This window comes from Zalophus californianus, chromosome 5, assembly GCF_009762305.2.
Source record: "Zalophus californianus isolate mZalCal1 chromosome 5, mZalCal1.pri.v2, whole genome shotgun sequence".
NCBI lineage: Eukaryota > Metazoa > Chordata > Mammalia > Carnivora > Otariidae > Zalophus > Zalophus californianus.
Genome location: NC_045599.1, coordinates 117,354,956 through 117,378,778, shown reverse-complemented (window position 1 = coordinate 117,378,778; position 23,823 = coordinate 117,354,956). Strand labels below are relative to the sequence as shown.

Genomic DNA, 23,823 nt, shown 5'->3' with positions numbered 1-23,823 from the left:
TGTAGTGTTTCCTGGGGGGTTAAAATTAAAAACAGGAAAATAATTGCTAGCTTCTTCAGCATTTAGTTCTCAATCAAATATCCTTTTATGGTAGTAACATTTCAATTTAATTGCTTTATGAGGTTAGAAATTTCACACAATGCAACTCACGAAATAATGATTTTGTGACTTGATTTACCATTTCCCTTCCTAAATGCATTTTATTCTTGTGGTCTCTGGGTTGGAGGCATCACTGTCCACACAGGAGCCTTTCAAGTTAGAAACCTGGAAGTCATCCCTGTCCCATCTAGTTCTCCCTCTCACATGATTCCTTCGTTGGCCCCACAAATATTTATTGTGTGCTGTTTGTGCCATACACCCTTCCAGGTGATGGGTTTGGCGGTGATCAGAATCAACAACATCTCTAGTGTCACAAAGCTTGCATTCTAGAGAAGATACAATAAATAGATATGCCAGATGTTTTGGGGGAGAGAGGTACTCTGGAGAAAAATAAACAAGAAAAGGGGTGGAAAGATATAGAACTTCACCTTCATCCTCTTCCCTCCTTGGGGGGAGAGAAGCTATTCTTCATCATAGCTCAGAGCAGTGCAGCAAGAACCTTCTTACTTCATCACATCTGCCCTCACTGATGTTTAAATAGTCTACCTAAAATGATAGACCTCTTCAATTTCCTTCTTAAATTCTTCAAAGCTTGCTGTCACCTTTAAAAAAAAAAAAATCCTTAGCTCCTTCCCTTAGCACATTGGCCCTCTGTGATCTTGCCACTGTATCTCTTTCCAGCTTCATAGCTTCATTTCGGCCTCTCTGTTCCCAGTGTGACTTTCTAGCAATTCCTACAATTGACTATCAGAGATGTTCTGTTTCCAGGTCTTCCCTCTTATTGCATTAATAACAGTAGCTAATATGCTGCTGTGCCCACTGCATAGGAAGGGGTCCCTACCTCTTCACCTGCCTGATACCTCTTCGTTCTGTCATACTTTTATCCAGGAACACTTCTGTGATTTCTCCATTTCTCCTGCTGTATTAAATGCATCTCAATTTCCTACTGTTAGAGGATTTTGTGTCTCCTTGGTGCCTACGGTTCTTGGTCACGCCGCTTCGAAGAATGAAGAGGTAGACCAGACGAAGGGTGGTGGGCAGCAAAGCAAGGTTTATTGAGCAATAGTATAAAGCTCCCAGAGAAGGAGGGGGGCCCGAGAGGGTTGCCCCCCTGAGTTTCTATGTTTAGGGGTTTTTATGAGCTCTTTTGTGGAACTTTCTTAAGCAATCAGGGTGCGTTGAGTCCTGCCAATCAGGGCTTTGGTCACGTATTTGTCTACCTATTAGGTTAATGTCCATGTGCTATTGGTCTTTTTTGGCTGACATCTGGGGGCTTATGTCTTAACTGCCTCTTGCCTGTGATATTGACAAATGTTTTGTGGTTAATTGTCTTATTTTAGGACGTATTACAGAAGTCATCTCTGCGAGGGCTGCAAATCAGAATGTCAGTGCGGTCCTGTCTGATCTGCAGAACAGGATGTTAGTGCTGTTTTATTTGAGCTGTCCTGACTCCGTATTTTCTTGTTGGGGACGCTGGCCCTCACTACCTAACTGTCCAGCTCACTCCAAACAATAAGTTCCCATAATGCCCAATGCTTCTCTCTGCTACTCCATTTGCCATATTATATTGTAATCATCTTTTTGTGACTCTTTAACTCCTACTGGGAGATGCTTGAGAACAGGGCCATGTTTCCTTTGTTCTGTCTCCTCAGTGTCTAGCACAGTGCTTGGTCCATATGAGGTAGGCAAGGCATATTTGTTAAATAAGGAAGGAAGGAATCAGTGACATTCTAAGTATGCATAATCTACGCATTAAGAAAATTCTGAAATATAGGACTATTGAGCAGGGGGCAGGGAAAGGAGAAGGAAAATATTTGGGAGCCTTGAAATAATAATAGTACCCAATAAAGCTGTGCAGTAAATACAAGAAAAATAAAAGCTATAATGCCAAGCCATCGGTAGCCCTCATTTTATTGATGAATAAGAGCATACACAAGGGAAGCACTTTATAAATAAGATAATAAATATCTAAGTGATTACTTGAAGGGTAGAAACATTTAGAGGACAGCTTTATATAGAAGAAAATACCTATGAAAAAATGCAAAAGATATTTGTGCAGGAGAGAACTCCAGAGCAGGACTGGAATGACAGATGGGGCCTGAATCAGATTCAGTGATGTCCAGGCCACAGAGAGGCTGGGATGGGATTGTTCAGACAAGATGGACAACGCTAGTAAGGGCTTGAAGAAGGAGCAAGCAGGAGCAGTGGAAGGGGAAGATTAGAAACCAAAACCGAAGACTGGACAGAAACTGGCTGCAAATAAGCATTTCTTTTGTAACATTGTCCTGAAGAACAAACTGCAGGCATAGAGGGAACTGGGTTTCTCAGGGGAATCTATTTTTTTTTAAGATTTTATTTACTGATTTGATAGAGAGATTGAGAGAGAGAGAACACAAGCGGGGGAGAAGCAGAGGCAGAGGGAGAAGCAGGATCCCCATTTAGCAGGGAGCCCAACGTGTGGCTCGATCCCAGGACTCTGGGATCGTGCCCTGAGCTGAAGGCAGACGCTTAACCAACTGAGCCACCCAGGCGCCTCTAAAGGGAATCTATTGGTCAATGCTTCCATAGTCTTAAGAGGCAACACACAAATGAAAGGGAAGCTATGTGCACATGTAACATATGCTGTAGATATTCGTCCTGATTCATTTGTAAATAATACATTTATAATAAGAATATTAATGCCTCAGTTTATAGTGTAAGTCTGTCAGGCTTTGTAATTCAGAAGCTAGTATGTTCAAGGTAATTTAGATAAAAATTATGCTCAAATATCTAGTGCTGAAGTGGTATAAATTTCATATTCATACGATTATTTCAAATAATGCTTAACCCCTAACCAGACGCTCGGACTATACTAGTGAAATAGACATGTGTAGAGAAACTGGACGCAGTGGGATGGGTAAATAATGTGCATTGGGCAGAGAAATGAAACGGAGATGAGCTCTGACTACTTGTAACAAAGTGGATAACCACCGCGCCCCCACATTTAACTGAGTAACGTTTTAAAATAAAAAATTATTGAAGAATAAACTCAGCTCCATTTCAGTTATTTCAACGTCTGAAACAAGAAAACGGAGTAAATGTTATTCACAGATGAATAGGTGAAGAAAAGTATAGAAATTATTTTTAAAAATTAGGCTACTCGTTACCTGTTGGAGGAAGGAGGGAGATTCAGTAATAGATATCTGGAGAATTTAAAAGGTTTCGATTACAATTTACTTTTAACTGGTGGTAGGTAAATGGTGTTTATTTTATCTTTTTCTTTTAACTACACATTACACAAACATACTGTATATAATGTTTATATGATATAGAATGTATATAACTGTCTTCATACACGTGGGACACGGTTCACAATTTTTTTAAACAATGTAACACTTTTTATCTAAGAAACAATTCTATGTTAGTCGGCTGGTGTGTGAATCAGAAGTTTCAAAGTGTGTGTTAAATACTCTAGGTCTCTGCCCGCACCCAATGGGCTAAGTGAACTGTCACAAAGCTCACAGCATTGTTCCAGTCAGCCTGGCAATTGAAACTACTCACCGCAGCTGACTTTTCCACCTGGCAATCTGTGCCAACTGTTAACATGGGTGAAGTGAGCCAATTGCTTAAGGCCAGGTTTTGTTAAATTTATATTAAAATTTAGCCTTGCACAGATGACTGGGGAATTAAGGAAATAAGAAGGACAAACCAAAAATACCAAAAGGAATTTCGGATATTTTGAAGCCAATGCTTTTATTTTAAAACATAAACCTTTATTCAGAATGATTGGAAATCAAAAGCTTATTGGAGTGTACATCGTTTCTGGCAATTGTATAATTCATAAATAGACAAATGGCTTATGAAACATGGTGAAAAAAATGTACTCCCAAGGGGGTATCATCCATGCCAAATTTACTGCTGAGATCATAAACCAGTGACAATAGGGGTTAATAATAGAAATGTTGGTAGTCCTCTACTTATAATAGAACGAACAGCCCTGCTATAATTACAATTTTCTTTTTTTTCTTGTTATATAGAAATGAATCAATATCCAAGTAGAGAGAGGATAAAAATGTCTTCAATAATTTGCACTGCTCTTCAAAAGAATTGGCTTCTTAGGTCTGCAAGTCAATTGTATCATTCAAAATTATTACAAGGCTATTTATCAAATAGTGTAAATTAAAATTTGTTTTGACCTTTTGAAGGCTATTTTATGTGATTTTCACAAGAGACCGAATAATCATGCACAATTTCCTTTTCTTTAGCAAGTTATTTTAAAAAAGAATCAATATGTTATTTCAGCAGATATTTAGAAGAATCAACTCTTTATGTGATCTTTTGCTAAGTTATACTGATACCAAGACAAATTATATATGGATGTGCCTTGCCCGGCTAGTTATTAATTAGGTCCAGGGAAACATCTGATTAGTGATTGTGGCAATGACTCATATACCGTACATGGACTGTTATTATTCCCAAGAAAGATAATAGCCAATCTGATTGGACATCGATAGAACTCTGTTAGGATTTACTCTATAGGAGTAAATCTGGAGATATGCAAAATGAAAACTGTATTTTCCACATAACCAGGACTTAAAATAAACTCATTTAGAAAAACTTGGAACATGGTCTAAGTTAAAATAATAACAAGTCTAAATTCTATGTGGTGCTTTGCTTTTTATTATCTTGATAATCTGTGTTTACAGGGGAAACCTGGCATGAAAGACTGCTAAAATTTTGTACTAAATAAATCTTTTGAGAGATGAATTATATTTTAAAACCTACTTGCAAACCTACGTAAAGAATTTGATTAGATGAAGTTTAAAGATGATAGTAAAAGTTGAAGAAGGAAGCAAATTCTGAGTTTTTGTATATTTCTGATTTTTCTTTCCCTCCAATGTGTATTTCATTACCATTTTCAGATGCAGCAACCCTTTGAGAATAATGCTGATTGATTTTCTGTTTTTTTTTTTTTTTCCTGTTTAGTCCTTGATCTGATGAGCTGATGTTTTTCTTTCTCTATTCATCTGTTAGGTTTCTGTCTTTTGATTCCCCACTCATCTTCCTCTTGCTTTATTAGTTCCATTTACTATTGGCCGCCAACTCTACTCACAGGAGCCCTGGCTCCTCACTGAACAGCTTTGTGATGGAAGATGTGGGACTCGCTTTCTCTGGAACTTGTTTCACTAATTCCTAAAAGCCTCAGGTAAAGGAGTCTCTGAAATAAATGTGAAAACCCTCAGAAAGTCCCTAAAATTCCATTCTACTTGCAAACGATGTCATGACCACACAGCTAATAATGCGAAAAGAAAGGTAGACAAGTGCTCTTGGGCACCAGATACTCAGATACTCCTCTAGGTGTTTCCTGTTTCAGTTCCTTTAATCTTCCCACAACCCTCTAAAATACATACTGGGTGGCTCAGTTGGTTAAGCAACTGCCTTCGGCTCAGGTCATGATCCTGGAGTCCCGGGATCGAGTCCTGCATCGGGCTCCCTGCTCGGCGGGGAGTCTGCTTCTCCCTCTGACCCTCTTCCCTCTTGTGCTCTCTATCTCTCATTCTCTCTCTCTAATAAATAAATAAAATCTTTAAAAAAAAGACGTACTCTTTCTATTTTTGTTTTACAGTTATGGAAACTGACACCTGACACTGTTAAGTATTTTGCTCAAGGGCTTGTCGTCTCTAGCACCCAATCATTTAGTCATTATTTAGCTTCTCCAAATATGGGTTCATTAATTTATTAAGATATTCAATAAAATGAATGAAAAAAGCCAATACACTTTCCAAACTCCAAAACAACTGTTTTTGTCTTCTTGAACTGCTTGTCCATATTGAATCATGAATAGTTAGAGACTCTATCTCTTTGTGATCTAAATTGTTTTCCAGTTTTAGGTTCTCCTTCTCTGCAGATGGCATTCAATTTTGCCAAGTCGGTCTTGGTATCTCTGTAAGTGACACACTACTATTTATGGTCTAACACAAATTTACTATCTTGCCAAATTCTCGTTTGACTCTGGAAAATATCAACTTCCTGACATTCTTCTTCAGCTGCACTTTTGAAGAATTTCCTTATAAATTTGAAAGAAGTAAAGATGCCACCATCTTGTATGTGTACTTTTCTTGTTCCTTACCACCAAGCTAAGGGAGGGGTTCATTGTTTGTTCATTGTTTTTTATACCAAAATGCTGTTATTTAATCCTTCCTGAAATTGTTAATATTTATTTCTTTATCCCTGCTTCCAGAAATAAATCTGTTTATTGGCTTAGTTACAAACTCTTACTCTTTGTATATATTTATATAGAACTTTAGACTTCTTTATTCTCACACTTACATAGTTATATTAAGATTCTTATACTATTAATAGTATCCTATTAATATTATGCTTTTTCTGTAATGCATAATATCTTGTAATTAACTTTTATTTGCATTTGAGGGTTCTATAGGCAGGTATTGTGTCTTCCAAATTTTTATGTATTCTGTAGTAACCAGCACTGTGTTAAATGCTTATAGAATTTAGATAATTAAGATTAAAGAAGCATTATAGATCTTTCCATTTAATCTCTTCATTCTACACAAACAGAAGCTGCGGTATTGGTTATGAATTGGAAACTAGATTAGTAGCATTATTTTCCCATTCACATTTTCATTAAGAATTTACATTATTGAGAGCCTATGATATTCCAGACACTTTTAAGACATTATCTTAAATTCCACAGCTATCCATGTGGTGGTCATTTACCACTATTTGCAGATGAGAAAACTGAAGCAGGGTTTCATGGCTTGTTCACGATCACACATTTAGTGGCAAAGTTGGAATTCAAAGCCATTTTGTCTGCCTCCATAACCTGGTTTAACTACGTTATGCATCATACTTCCTTTCTAATATACCACAGTATTCCATTTTACTAGGAAGCCCTATGCTAGAAATACCAAGTCATATAAGACCACAGCATTTGAAGTATCAGCCCTTTCAAGCCATTCCACGAAGCCCAACCAAAATTTAATCATTAATTTGAAAAAAAAAAAAAGAGAGAGAGAGAGAAAGAGGTGAGTCCTTTCAGAACATACTCATCTGTTGAACAAAAAAATACGAAGAATTTGATCCCTAGGACTTCAATGGTAGCTTTTCCAAATTTGTTCTTTTGCTAACTGGCCTGAGAGAACATGGCATAACTGAGGAAATGGAGGTATTCTGGGATAGGTGCCATGTAGGGGCAACATAAAAGAAATTAGAGGGATGAGGCTGAACAAATATCTGGGAGTTAGTCATGAAAAGCCTGGTGTTTGTTTCATGTTAAAAGATTCATTTTGTGTCGGAAGTAATGAGAAGCCTTCAGAGACCAGATTCACCTGATCATTTTCTCCAGGAAAATCTATCATCTCAGTTGCCAATGTCACAGTTCTTGCTGCCTACCGAGAATTCTAAGATGTTCCCCTGAATATAATGGGTTGTTTCTCCCACAATTAGTTTATGTCACATGGCACAGGGAACAGTAAGAAGAGATTATTTAGATGGGTTTAGCTAACCTAATTACACGAACCTGTTAAATGCAGAATTTTCTCTGGTTGGGAGTAGAAGAGGAAGTCAGAGACTGTAAACTTGAAAAGAATTTAACATCTCATTACTGACTTGAAAGTGAATGGGGCTAAGTGCAAAGAATGCAGTTGGCTTCTAGGATTTGGAAGCAATCTCTGGTTGACAGCCAGCAAAGAAACAGATTTCAGTCCTACAACCATAAGGAACTGAATTTGGCCAACAACCAGAAATGAGTTTGTAAGCAGATTCTTTACCAGAGCCTCTAGATGACAACTCAACCCCTATAGGGGACCCAGGGATCCCATGCCATATGTGACCTACAGAACTGTGAGCCAATACATGGATGTTGTTTAAAGACATTAAATTTCTGGTAATTTGTTATGCAGCAGCAGCAAACTAATACACGAATCTTCTTTTACTCATTGGCAGCTTCCATTTCATCTGTAATAAGAGCAAAGACTTCCATTACAATTACATTATGAATCATTTTTTTTCCTTCCCCGTTTTAGGAAGAGTAAATAATCTGAATGTTGGAAAACATTTCTACCCTAACTGTATTTTGCATTCCTGAGAAAACTCAACTTTCCCTGCTGTTCTCTTAAGTAAAGACTATTTTTCTCTCTTATTCCACATGTAGGTCAATGCCAAAAAATTGGAGTTGTTGTTCTCTTTGCTTTTCTTATGATTTCCAGATCATTGCTACCATTACTATTTCTGCTGGGGTACTTGAGGCTTCTACCCTACGACTTTACCATCTTCTTCCCTATTATAAGCTTTCACACATTTCATTATCCATTAAATATTTGATCAATAACTTCACTATCTTCAAATATTTCCAAACCCCTCCATCATTTTGGTGATTTGAAAATCCACAGAGATCAATATACCAACACTTTAGAAACCCAGTTCCTTGGCCTCATTCCCTCTATTTACCTTTTGCTTCATTCTGCCTAAGCAATTTATTCCCACTTTCTGATCCTGTACTTTGTCATAAACAGATACTTAACTCCTAAAATCTGCATTATGAATTTATAATTCCTAGGCCATTTGCTTAAGCACACACACCACTCTCATTCTTCTGTCTCATGAAGTTTCCAGTACTTTTTCACCCTTTCTCATTATCCTCTGCCACTCTTGGCTCCATGTTCACCCTTATCCAGCCTAAAGTCTAAGATCTATCGTTCTAACACTACCTTGTAAATACTCTCCACTTCCTTGATTTCTCTCCCATAGTTGTGCTTGTCTTGCAAAACGTCAGTTGTGAAAAATGCCTACGATACCTTCTCAAAGCCTTTTTTATGCCTTCATTGGAGCAGGTAGATATTGCTGGAGAAAATCACCCAGTTGAAGCTGGCTGGTTTCACTTGAAAACTCAAAGATCAAATTGACACTCAATAATGCCCAGCTCTCTTACCATGTTTCTAGAGCAAGCTTGCTTCTCCTACTCCCTAAAAGCCTGTATTTTCCCCTCTTCAAACATACCTCATCCCCATTCATTATCAGCTGATGACTTCATTTCATATTTTATCGAGAAAATAGAAGTCATTTTAGAGGCAATGCCACCTGCCTTCCCCACCAGATCTAAAATCTGAACTATAGTGATATCTATCTTCTTTTGTTTTCCTCTTATTTCAACTGAGGAATATGGCCTTAGCCCAGGAAAAAATGCAAACTATTACCTTCCTCCTCCAATTCGTAGCCCCTTTTCTTGCAGAAATTCTTGCTCCTTTAGTTATCTCCTCTTTTGCCTTCCAATAGATCATTCCCATCAACATATAAACATAGTCTAGAATCTCCCATCATAAATAAAAATGCATCCCTTTTCCTCACCTATAATCTCATTTCTCTGTGCCCCTTCAAAGTTAAACTTTTATAAGAACTGTGTACATTAGCTGCTTACATGTCTTCACCTCCCATACCTCAACCCACTGCAGAGTGATTTTCACCACATAATTTCACTGAAACTGCCCTTATCAAGATTGCAAGGATGTCCAATGACCTATTTTAATAGACTACTTTCTGATTTATATTTTACCCACACTTTCAGCGATCTTCACCAGCTTCACCCACTCCCTCCTTCTTGAAATACTGCCTCCTTTTAACTTTCATAACAATGCTTTCCTGGTTTTCCTCAACTCAAAGGCTACTCCCTATGGTCCTCTTTCTTATTCCTTTTCTTTTGCCTCTAAATGTTTGAATTACTTAGTGCTCATTACTGAGTCTTCTTATTTTTTCTACATCTTTTTCTTGGAGATTTCACCCATTTTCATGAATTTAAGTATATCTTCATACTAATGATGCCTATAATTTATTCTGGGTCTAGATTTCTCCTCTAAGGAAGACTCCCATAAAGGAAATAAACTAAATTTTAGCCCCTGGTAGATGAGTCCAAAGGAAGTGAGTATGTAATGGTATAGCCCAAACTCCATAGATTAATGAGGACATTTAAGATAAATCAAGATCATCATGCCATGGTAATACTTAGGAGAAGGTGATTGGGATTGAAATTCACAAATAACAGGGCATAGAAAAGAGACAGTGGAAAGAAGCCATGAAGACTTACATGACCATAGGAGAGATGAGAATGAACATGCTGTGTTGGAAAATAGAAGAAACTGGCTGAAACAACTCTTGCAGAGTTTTATAAGGGAAGGTGCAGAGCTAGTGCTAAAATTGATGAACAAAGTCAGTATATTCCAAGGTGGGTTTATTACTGAGGCAAAAAAGAGAGAAGAGTGGCTCAGAGGCTATTACACAGGGACACATTCTTGGTTTAGAGCAGTGGCTGGCTGAGGATATGATGAATCAGCTAACTCTCATAGAATTGTGGGCTCTGAAGTAAGATTTAGAAAGATCTGATGATTCTGAGGGCAAAGAAGGGCTTCAATCAAAAACCTGGTTCTATCTACATGGTGAATCTGGAGGACTGGGAGTTTCGGGGATATAGTGATAAAAATGCCCAAATAAGAAAGAAGAAATGATTTGTGGCTTTAGATGGCCAAAGTGTTTAATCAAATGGCATAGGCATACTGATTAGTTATGAAGATACACATGAGGAAAGTTCTCACAGAACTGGAGAGAAAAAACTGGAGCAAGATAAAGAAGTCAGAAGTTGCTTTCATTTGTTATATATATATTTTTAACTATTAATGCAGCATTCTTAGTTCAGTATAATATATATTTGGGACACTACCCTGATATTAATTAGATGGTGAAAGTTCCTTACCAAACAAAGGGAAGAAAGAGAGACCCTGGACTCTGATTCTCAAGTGTGAGATATCACACATCTAAAATAGATAAACTGACATTTAGACAGCTATACTTTGAATTATAGAAGTCTGGGGTAAAAATAAGAAGTTCAGGAAACGGGAAATATGAGTGATTTTGCATTTTCTGATTTTTGCCCTTCATGTGGAACATAAATAAATCACTTTTCCCTGTTTCTCTTGTAATAATTGTCTTAAATAATAATCTCATGCATAAACAAAATTAGATATCTTGGGCCTAAAGAATTAAAACTGGCAGTATTGAAAGAATAAATTAGCTCTTAAAAACATATTTGTAATTGCCAGATATATGATTCCTGCTTACATAAGCTTTCATTTTAAGATATAACTGTAGCAAATTTCTTCACATCATCTATACAATGTACCTCAATTCAATATGCTGTTCCTAAAAGCATGTTATTCACTAATTGCAAATAAGAGAAGAGCATAAAATGGAAACAGTTTTAAACAAAATACAGAAGTGTATTATGGGAACTTGAGCATTGATTTTATTTACAAATATGCTTTGTTTTTCCTTAAAGGATTTCCTTACATATTTCCTTAAAGAGTTCCATAAAAGAAAATTAAAACCATAGTTTTAACATATCACTTTTCCCCCCTGTCTACAGCAAAAGGATTTGAGTCTCTATGGTATATGGTCATTAACTATCTCTAACTATTGGATGCCTCAGCCTCTTCCTTTAAGGAGCATGCTCCTTCTTTTTTTTTTTTTTTTAAATCTGGAAAATGAACTTAGAATAAGGTTCTAGAGGAAACAGGTTTTGTTAAATTAGAAGACAATCTTAAAGATTAATTCTTTTCCTGAACATTTATACTATGACAAAATATCATTTTATTAGTAAAACTGAGTTTACTTTGTGATATTATTATGCTATCATTACAAAGTATATGCAAATCAAGTGATGATTATAGCTTAATGAGCTGTTTACTTGAAAAGCAATTCAGTCATTTTTTGATTTGTTTTTTATTTTTGTTTATGTTAATATGGGTTGAGTGGATTAGGTAACTTCTTTTGAAGCTAGTAAACTATTCATTGGGAATCAATGAATAAAATTGTACAGTTAGTTGAGATACATGAAAAGAGAAGGTAATTCATAGACTCAATAAATTTGTGTGGTAGAAGAGCCAAATATTGAGGTGAAAGAAGTAGGCTGTAGGAATGTTTCCTGAAAATACTGTAGGTAATGACAACTGCACAATGAACACATCTATGACTCTTTGAGTCCTTCTTAAAAATATTATTAGTTTCAGAATTAAAGAATCCAAATGAAAATTAGGACCAGTTTGGAATTCAAAACAAAAATCTTCAAAACAGAACAAATATTATGTAGAATTCCTAAGAGTAGTACAAAAAGACCATAGTTATAGTTGAAAGAAAGTGTTGTATATTTGGCTAAGTATGGCTAGCAATTGCCATGTCCACAAGTTTGGAGGATTGGTTGGATCTTCATCAATAATAGCAATGATGCAATCACATTGGTAAGAAGTTTGAGGTGAGTCATGCCCTAACATTTCCCATTTATTAATAAAAAAAAGAAACATGATTTGTTACCCATACAGAGAACAGATTTATATTTGAGAAAATGTTCCACCAGTATAGAGGAGGGGATTGAAATAAAAGAAGAGGTAAAAGATTGGAGATGAATTTGATATCATTCAAATCAACTAATTTTTACTTAAAAAGGCATTAATTTAAATTTCAGTATTGACTAAGAATAAATGTAATTGACAACTGAGTCACGTATTTGATAGCTAAAGTCCAAAACAGATTTTCAACAATCCATGTCTAAGGAAAAGACATGAGTAACGTATCTGTCATTGTTTCTTTGGTACTTGTTTTGTCACATTCATAAAAGGGCAAAGTATCCCTATTTATTTAGATTCTTTTTCCCAAGTCATTTTTTCCATAAAATATCTTTATATTAAAAGATAACTAAAATTGGAAAAGACACATTGAGTACATAATAATTTTAGAAAATACTATTTATCTTTTTCTGACTGTCTTAAAAATGAATTCTACTCTACAAAGGAGGAGAGAAACACAAGAAAAAACATTATAACTATGTTTAGCAAGGAATGATATATTTTTCTATTTTCAGAAACAGATTCAATCTTCTCTTTTCCCAGATTAAAAATTAAACTTTTTCATTTTAATGACCCTGCATATTATTGATTTTAGAGTATTTTAAAATAGTATGCAATATTAATGAAAGTTTTTACTTTTTATATTTGAAATTGTATCTTCAATTACAAGGTACAATATTATTTTACAAGGTGTAGTTTTCATAAGTATGGATATTAATATTTTCCCCATGGTTTTTGAGGGTATAATTTTTAGCTGTCCCAAAGGAAGAGCATTTTTTAGAATACCTTATTGTTAATGCTTTGTATGTATGTTGATTAATAAATTAATATGCCAAATTCATAGACTCAAAATTTTCTAAAAATATGATTTTAGAGTAAATTATATAACCAAAATTTTTCTTTTCATCCAGAAAAAAAATGTCTAGAAAAGAAGTGTGGTGTAGAGGAAAAAAAGAATTTGCTTTTTTATCCAACTCCAGCTTTTACCAAATGTGTATGCAGATGCATTAGCTAAGATAAGGTCAACCAATAAACCAAAATACCAACCTCTTAATTTACAGGTGGAGTCAAAGTTATCCTATCTGCAGAAAATCAGCATCCTTCCATTTGTTGGAATGCATGTCACAATCCACATGATAACTTCCAGTTATGCTTGTGAATTTGGAATTAGGGCAAAGAAATTTGGGTCATTCCAGTGTTTGTTTTTATAAAGCCATAGTGATCTGTTGTCCTTCTTTACTGTGGGAATTTTTTTATTTGAATGTCTCATGATGCTCATCTAAGATCTGAGATCACTTCTCACATGAGTTGTCTGTGCTCTCCAACACTTGTATTTCTGGATTTCTTATCCTTGGAATTTGCAATTATTACTTTGCTTGCATCTTTTTCCTCATGGCACAATATAATTTCCCAAATTGCAAATTATTTTCTATTTGTTATATTTTATAGGCATTGCTGATGTCACTCAGGGCAACATTTCTGTTTTAGGAGTAAACGTGATTCAAATCACAAAGTAAGGTGCTACAACTCATCCTAGCTGTGATGTGTTGATATGAATGTGGAACAAAAAAGAATAAAGTCTAAGCTAGGCAAGGAGGCAGTAGAGGATAGTTATTTAAAATTATTGTTAAATCTCAGATATATTGCAATCATTCCCCTTAAATTCTTTCTGAAAAGAAAACTAACAGCTTTATATCTCAGAGCAATAAAACAATCTACAAATGTAGTATCAGAGCCACTCTATTTAATCCCTAAAATTTTCATTAACAGAAGAATGGAAAAGATAATCCACAGATGAAAAGAATATATATTACTATATTTTAAAAGTTAGATAAGATTAGATCACAGAATTGTAAACACAATTATGCTAATGTTAGTTAATACATTTATTCACAATCTACAATGAAATTAATCAAATATCTATTTCATCCTTTTCTTTCATTTATGGCATTGCCCTTCAAAATTTGACAGCATCTTCATGCTGCTTTCATACTTTTCCAGACCCTTAGTTATGTCCACCTCGTGTCTCTTTCCCTTAAGTCTTGTGCCACTTTCAGTCTTACCTGCTCCCCAGGATGAGTCTGTTGTACATGCCACATGGCTTTCTTCTCTCACCAGAATGCATTCAAGCTGAGGGGCTAGCATCATGAATCAAAATGTAAGGTTAAAATTTAGGTAAGAAGTGAGTCTCATTATATAGAATTGTGATACATCAACTATGCAGGTGGTAATTGAAGCAGTGAGTCTTACTCATATCCTAGGATAAAAAATAGAGATGAGCCTACAAGTAAAGATGGGGCTTTGCATAATATCTACATTTATGGGTACATTTAGAATTTTTTCTAAAAAGATCCTGAAGGAATTTTTGCTAAGAAAAGAAGGATATGAGCTAAGTTCATTTTCTAGCTAAGGAAGAAAAATATTTTAGGAAGATTTATTCCAGTATCCCAATGAATTTAGGGAACAATATTCAACCACCACGGTAGTCAAAGAAAGATAAATGAAATCATATAAAGAATGACTTACATATTGAATTATTATTTTTAAATAAGACTTTCTAATGTTGGTAAAAGGGCATAGAAATATTTGTTAGAAATAATCACCAAGGACTATATTTAAAAAAATATGTTAATATCTGTGAAGAATTCATATTCTTTGGTCCGATCTAAAGGAACACATTTTTAAAGAAATTATTATTGAAGTTATTCATAGTAGCATTATTAAAAATAGTCCTACACTGAAACAATCTAAAATTCCAACAAAAAGGAAGTTTTAAAAAGAAGTGCCACTATAATGGTATCTTACATCATGTAAAACTATATTTAAAGTAACAACAAGAAAGTTGTTGAAATATAATCCTTGATTTTTACAGCAAATCACATGAGCAGAAAGATTGGAACCCATAAAAATGCAACATCTGCCACCTGCCCTAGGTCTTCCTTGCCGCCTGGCAGTAGTACGTCTCTTTCCTGTTACCATCAGCAACTATTTCAAAATTCTCAAACCTCCTCATAACTCTGACCTACAACCTCTCAGATCCTTCTTACAGAATTTGCCTTCTATTTCACAAAATAAAGAGAAGCTGCCAGATTCGTCCATTTCTTTTCCTAAAACGTTCATAATTTTTCAACAGCTGTCATGGCTTCTTTTCTCCTTCTCTGCAGTTGGCATAGAAAAGGCCCTCATTGTCCTGTGCTCTGAATCCTACCACTTTCTGTGTCTTTAGGATCCTCACTTCTCTTTCTCTAGCCCTCTTCCTTCCATTTTTTTTCCTCTGATAACCCAGTTCAATCAACGTTAAAGAACACTCATCTCTCTAGCTTTAAACCATAGCAATAAAGTAAATGTTACACCTATTAATCCCATAAATGTTTAACAATCACTTCATTGACATAAAGAAAAGCCCCAAACTGTAGTATCTGCCAATTTCCATGTGATAAAACAGCATGACTAATTTCAAGCTACCAATGTGCTGCCACTGAATATGGCATCTCTTGAGCTTGTGAACTGGTTCAGGTATTCGGCTGTTTCAAATCAAGTTTTTCTCCATCTTGGCTGCATACTGGAATAACCTAAGAATCTTTACATATATGTGTATTTACACACACACACATGAACACACACACACACACACACACGTTATATCCAGAGTTTAACTGGTCTGGCTTCCAAACATCGGTATCTTATGAAACTTCCACAAGTCTTTTAATGCACATCTGAGTTAAAATCAACTCTTGCACCTGGGTGAGCTTTCTAAAATCAAATCTGATCATGAGCCTTAACCATCCCCACCCTTACACACAATTAAATCAATTAATTGCTTTCAAAATGATAGCCAAATTCTTAACAAAATTTGTAATGCTCATATGACCTAGCCTTACTTTTTTTCTTGAGAGCTTGTTTGGAGGTTCTAGCAGGGGAGCACAGCTACTCGTATACACTTGACCGAAGAACGGTCCTCTCCTGTATCGGGGAAGGTCGTTCTCTTCCACCGAGCACGCAGCTTTGGGAGGGATGCACATGGGGCGGTGAGGGAGGAAGGGGCACCCGCCTAGCCAGCCAGATCAGCCGAATCAACCCTGGCGATCAATGGGGTGACAGATGTCGCAGCCAGATCGCCCTCACATCCTTACTTTTTTTCTTATGCCTAGAGTATTCCTTCCTTCCTTTTGCCTGGTTAACTTCCCTTAAATCTAAATTTAGGTAGCACTTCTTCTTGGAAGACTTCCTGCATCAATGGAGTTTAGATTTGGTTCTTTTCTTATTTGTACCATACCATTTTGCATCCTTTACTAGTTCCATGAAGATCATGATCAGGTGTGTCTTATTATCATTGTATCCCCAAAGTCTAGAACCAAGTTTTAAAATAAAATTTCAATAACATATTTTGAATGAAAGAACGAGTCTTAATTTACCATTTCTTTATTACTGTAAAGTGCTTATTTCCACATAGTATAATATAAACAATTTAGAAAACATAGAAAGTTGGAAAGAAGGCCACTCAAAGACCTATCTTTTCCAAATCTATCTACTGGTAAAAATATATTAGTATATATATTTTAATCTTTCTCTAAGCATAGATAATTTAATATATCTAATACATGTTACCAAGGATTATCATCAATACTTAGAGCAAGTCTAAGTTGACTTCTACCTTTATAAAAAGTAAATCACCAGAATGTAATATGCATATTAAATCTCCCCTACTCCCACTCTATGCTTCTTTGCTTTTGAAAATTAATGTGACCTAAAAATAGAAATATCATATGATCCAGTAATTCCACTACTGGATCTTCACCCAAAGAAAATGAAAACACTAATTTGAAAAGATGTATACACCGCGGGAGCTGCGGGCGTTTTTTCTGCCCGCGATGTCTCAGATTCATTCTTAAGGAACTGAGAACTTAATCTTCCAAAATGTCAAAAAGACCATCTTATGCCCCACCTTCCACCCCAGCTCCTACAACACAAATGCCCAGCACACCAGGGTTTGTGGGATACAATCCATACAGTCATCTCGCCTACAACAACTACAGGCTGGGAGGGAACCCGGGCACCAACAGCCGGGTCACGGCATCCTCTGGTATTACGATTCCAAAACCCCCAAAGCCACCAGATAAGCTGCTGATGCCCTACATGAGGTACAGCAGAAAGGTCTGGGACCAAGTAAAAGCTTCCAACCCTGACCTAAAGTTGTGGGAGATTGGCAAGATTATTGGTGGCATGTGGCGAGATCTCACTGATGAAGAAAAATAAAAATATTTAAACGAATACGAAGCAGAAAAGATAGAGTACAATGAATCTATGAAGGCCTATCATAATTCCCCTGCGTACCTTGCTTACATAAATGCAAAAAGTCGTGCAGAAGCTGCTTTAGAGGAAGAAAGTCGACAGAGACACTCTCGCATGGAGAAAAGAGAACCGTACATGAGGATTCAGCCTGCTGAAGATCCAGACGATTATGATGATGGCTTCCACTGCCCGTTTCCAGAGAAACCACTGCCTCATCAGTGAAATCCTTAGTGAGAGTGTGGTGCCAGACGTCCGTTCAGTTGTCACAACAGCTAGAATGCAGGTCCTCAAACGACAGGTCCAGTCCTTAATGGTTCATCAGCAAAAACTAGAAGCTGAACTTCTTCAAATAGAGGAGCGACACCAGGAAAAGAAGAGGAAATTCCTGGAAAGCACAGATTCATTTAACAGTGAACTTAAAAGGTTGTGTGGTTTGAAAGTAGAAGTGGATATGGAAAAAATTGCCGCTGAAATTGCACAGGCAGAGGAACAGGCTCGAAAAAGGCAGGAGGAAAGAGAGAAAGAAGCCGCAGAGCAAGCTGTACGCAGTCAGAGCAGCATGATTCCTGAGGAAGAGCAAGCTGCTAGTAAGAGCGAGGAGAAGAAGGATGATGAGAGCATCCCGATGGAGACAGAAGAGACACACCTTGAAGAAGTGACGGAAAGCCAACAGAATGGTGAAGAAGGCACATCTACTCCTGAGGACAAGGAGAGCGGGCAGGAGGGGGTGGACAGTATGGCTGAGGAGGGGACCAGTGACAGTAACACCGACTCCGAGAGCAACAGTGCCGCAGTGGAGGAGCTGCCCACAGACCCCACACCGGAAGACGAGAAGAAAGAATAAATGTTGCCTTGTTTTATGTGTTCTAAATACTTTTTTAAATGAAAAAAAATGTTTTTTGAGTTTTAATGGTGTTATGTGGTTTGGGTATTAATATCTTTCTTGTCCATATCGCACCACCAAAGGCTTTTGGACCATTTAGCATCACAAGCCAAATGGCACCGTCCCCTTTCTTAAGTCTTTGTGAAGATGTTCTTTTCTTTGGGTCTTATTCCTAGCCCTCAACTCCTGAAAGCCTCAGAATTTAAATTAATCGAGAAAACGCCCACCTCTTTTAGAGAGTTATCCTTTGATGCTGCACAATTTACTCCTACAAATGCCTTCTTACAGCTCACTGGGATGCTTACCAAAGCCATAGCTTTAAACTTCCCAGTCCCCATCAACAGCTTCCCGAAAGTCCCCTTTCCTGTATATTTCCACAAAGAGTAGTTTCTTGAAAATGTAATCATGTATGAGTATGTATTTGTTCATATATCTTTTTTTATTTTTAATCAGTGTCGGATACCAAGAGTTGTGTTAAGGATTGACTACAACTAAGCTTGGATCGTACTGATCCAGAAATAGTCTCCATTGCTCAAGTAGTTACCAGCTTATGAAGTAGTCATTAAAATGAACATGGCACATACACATTATTTATACTGCTTTTTGTTGTAATTCATATTGGGTGTGTTCTGATAAATTCATCCTTACTGTACAGAAAAAGAAAGTTACTTTTTTACCAAGTTTTCCAAAGACAGAATAGGTCACAAAGCTTAAGGAATTGAATATTCTTGCACTGGACTAGACAACTTCAAAACGAAGAGCCCATTCCGGGAGGAAAACAGCTGGGAATTCGGTTCGTCCATGTGAAATTGTTCTACAATAATCAAAACTCAAAACCTCAAGGCTCAGGATCCCATAGATCAGAGCCTACCTTTTTGATAAACTCTTAGGAAAGTCTTGGAGACTAGAAGCAAGATAGTTTGTGACACGTATGCTTCCCCCAAAAACTAGAATAGATTTTTATTGAATAGTGGTATATCTGATGGTATATGTTTGTTAAAGGTCCAAATGTAATAAATAAGTGGAAAAAAGTGAAAAAAAAGTTGTATACACCACTATGTTTATTGCAGCACTAATTACAATAGCCAAGATATGGAGGCAACCTAAGTGTTCATTGATAGATTAGTGGCTTAAGAAGACATGGAATATATATACAATGGAATATTACTCAGCCATAAAAAAGAATGAGATCTTGCTATTTGCAACAACATGATGGACCTAGAGGGTACTATGGTAAGTGAAGTAAATTAGACAGAGAAAGACAAATACCATATGATCTCACTTATATGTGGAATCTAAAAAACAAAACAAATGAACAAGTGAACAAACAGATAAAAAACAGAAACACACACAGAACAAAGAACAAAGTGGTGGGGGAGTGGGGAGGGGGCAGATGGGCAAAATAAGTGAAAGGAAATAAGAGGTACAAATTTTCCCTTTGTAAAATAAATCACAGAGATGAAAAGTAGAACATAGGGAATATAGAAGAAGAAGAAGGAGGAGGAGGAGGAGGAGGAGGAGGAAGAGGAGACAGTGATGGATGAGGAGAAAATTAATGGGATCTAGTAGAAAGAACTGAGTTCAAATGTGGCTCCACCTCTTCTGAGGTGTCATTTAATATTGCTGAACTTTTCCTAACTGTAAAATGGGATTAATAATACATACTTTAAAAGGTCATTATGAGGATTACAAGAAATGATGACGGTGTAGCATATAGTTTTGTAGTTCAATAATGTTGAATGCTATAGGGTCCCTGGGAGAATCAGGATTGAGGAAAACACTGGGTTAAGCATAAAGAGGATCAATTCCTGCAGCTGTTCTGGGTGTGGGGGTCAAAGCCAGATTGCAAGGACTTAAAAAGTAACTGCAGGCCATGAAAGCTGACAACCCTTCAAAGCACTTTGACAAAGAAAGAAAAGAGAGAAGTATGTGGCATCTAGAGGGGGCAGCAGAGTCAAGGGAAAGCTTTTCAAGTTAAGTGAGAGCGAAGAGGTCTGAGGAAGGAAGAGTATGAAGATGGAAGAGCAACTTGAAGAAACACTTCAAGCGGGAGGCAAGTGCTCATGAGTTGAGAAGGTCTAGATGCAGGTACAGGTGTCAGACTTAGTGCCTGCCTTCATCATTAGAAGGGTACCTTTTCCTTTGGACTTGAGGAAGTAGATTAAAATGAGTACAAGTGATATTATTAAGACCTACATTTCTTCTTAATGTAGAGAGATAATTCTATAAAAATGTACCACAAGGCAATGTTGACTGTTGAAAGGAATTTGAAAGAATATATGCCAATGTTTCCAGTGACTGGCAGTCAGCCACTACATTATCTTTGCATTTTTGATCATTGGTCAAGTTTGAGCATAGAAAGAGTTGAAAGCCAGATTTCAAATAACTGGTTATATTCACCTCAAAATCATTGTTATTTTTGTGTAAAACAAGTTTAAAAGAAACCAAGAACTAATTTATTTTAAAGAATTTGATGCGTGGTGCCTGGGTGGCTCAATTGGTTAAGCATCTGCCTTTTGACTCAGATCATGATACCAGAGTTCTGGGATTGAGCCCCAACTCAGGCTTCCTGCTCAGCCGGGAGTCTGCTTCCCCCTCTACCGCTGCCCCTCTCCCTCCTCCTGCTTGTGCTCTCTCTCTCTCTCAAATAAATAAATAAAATCTTTTTTTTTTTTAAAAAGAATTTGATGCAATGGAGACCTGTGACATGTCATACTTCAAAGAAGATACTAAGTATTTTGGTGGCTTTTTTTCTTCACTCAGCTTGTCTTTTGGGCCAAGTGGACAAAATTTCTGTTCTCACAGTTTACTTTTCAACTAGAGAGTCTGACAGGATAGAAGTAAATAAGTAACTGCAAAATGTCATATTGTGATAAGTGCCCTGAGAAAAGCAAAACTGGTGAATGCAGTACAGGGTTGGGGGTAGGGGGCAGATTACATTACTTTAGTCAGTGTGGTCCTAAAAGTCCTCTCTGATGAGCCGACATTTGAGATGAGACCTAACTGGCATGAAGCAGAGCCATGTGGAGATCTGAGTACTATATTTTAAGAGTTCAGCAAATTTTCCTGTCTTAAAGTGGAAAAGTGGTACATGAAAGGAAGATCAGTGTCATTGAAAGTCAAGATGGTAAATGAAAGCAAGGGAGGGAGGAAAAAAGTGGGTCTGAAAATTAGCCAGGTGGTTTGCAGACCATGGTAAGGAGTTTCGATTGATTGCTATTGTAGTAAGATCTTCTCGTAGAGTTAATCAGAAATAGGATCTTGGGGTGCCTGGGTGGCTCTGTGGATTGAGTGTCGGACTCTTGGTTTCAGCTCAGGTCATGGTCTCTGTTGTGGGATGGAGCCCTGTATGGAGCTCTGTGCTCAGCATGAAGTCTGCTTGAGATTCTCTCTCTCCCTTTCCCTCTACCCCCCTCCTACTCTTGCTCTCTCTCTTTCTCTCTCTCTAAAATAAATAAATATAGGGGTGCCTGGGTGCTCGGTCATTTAGCGTCTGCCTTTGGCTTGGGTCATGGTCCCAGGGTCCTGGGATCGAGCCCTGCATCGGGCTCTCTGCTCCGTGGGAACCCTGCATCTCCTTCTCCCACTCCCCCTGCTTGTATTCCCTCTCTCGCTGTGTCTCTCTCTGTCAAATAAACAAACAAACAAACAAATAAATAAAATCTTAAAAAAAAATAAATATATTAAAAAATATGATCTGATTTGCATTTTACAAAAAATTCTGGACATTGTGTGAAGAATAAATAATATTTTGAGTATATTATTACTTATTCCTACCAGTTATAAGACCTTGAAACTGTCAATTCATTGATGGCCTGTTCAGAGAAGACTCTTAACACAATTTTGATGAAAATGGTCTTAAGAATTCTCTAGCATTTCCTTAATACCTTTATTTTACAGATAAGGAAAGGTCCCTAGGTAATTAATATACCGAAGGTCATCTAGCCAGTTACTGGTTGAGCCAGGATTAGAATGATTCCCTATCTGTTGTTCTTTCCACGGTGCCTTGCTTTTTCCCTTGGTTTTGCCACATTTCATATACATAAGGCCCTCCCTAGATGTAGTATCATGGAAAGGATGAAACTTGGGATCATTTCAGTGACTCTCCCAGAAAGCATAGAGAGTGTTGCTTGAAGTTTGCTCTACAGACCATCTGTAGCAGAATCACCTGGGTTATCTGTTACAGATGCAGATACTGATGCAGAATCTTTAGGAATAGGACCTAGTTATTGTACCTTGAAGAAAGAAAAACTGAAAAAGTCCAGGAGCTGTCCAATTTTCAAGATGGAGCACCAGTCATTTATACTCAGCCTTAAGCAACTGTGATTAAGCATTCTGCACCAGATATTTTTCCAATATATGAAAAAAAATCCACTTCGTTTCATTTCATTTCTATTCCTAGCCCACCCCCTACAGATTTAACAGACAGTCTTAAAAAACCAGAAGCCATCTTGTGAATGAAAATAGCCCCAAACCTTATATATTTCTGTGGGTAAACCCATAAATTTAAGGCAGTGGATAATCTGATTACCAATAACCTGGTATCATTCAAATAACAGGGATTTAGATGTCGTATATACTAATTAGGAAGGAAGGAAAATGTACAATGTGTTTTAGAAAGGTTTTCATAAAAAATGGTTATTTAAGTAGGATTTTGGTATATAGAAAATGTATTTATATGAAACATCCCATGTGCCTGAGAATGTATAAATAAAGGGTCATTGATAATGCTTGTTTTTTTGCCATTGAAAAACATTCCTAATTGAACTCTATTTGTTGATCACTTTCTATCATTTTCTTATTTGTGAGTAAGGAATCTTGCTACATACATTTTAAAGTTTAAGTTTTGCACTTGCTTCCCAAACCAGTAGCTAGGGGTGAATTGACCTTGAGGATGGGGGAGCTAACCTTGGGGCAGAACCTCCTGGAGGACATTAATATAGTAACAGCAGAAATGGCTGCTACTTGTTGAAGTTTTACTTTATGCTAGATGCATGGTACCAACTTTATATGCATTATCTTATTCAATCCTCTCAAAAACCTACCAAGTAGGTATTACAATATCCATTTTATAAACCAACAAAACAAAACAAACAGAACAAAAAAACCAACCCAACCAAAACCAAAAACAGCAACAATACAAAACATTACTATTTTATTTAG

At 36.8% G+C, this 23,823-nt stretch overlaps 1 pseudogene; it reads left to right on the top strand.

The window, feature by feature from the left end:
* Positions 1-17,402: 17,402 nt before the first annotated feature.
* On the top strand, positions 17,403-18,718 carry LOC113928482 (annotated as a pseudogene).
* Positions 18,719-23,823: the final 5,105 nt, after the last annotated feature.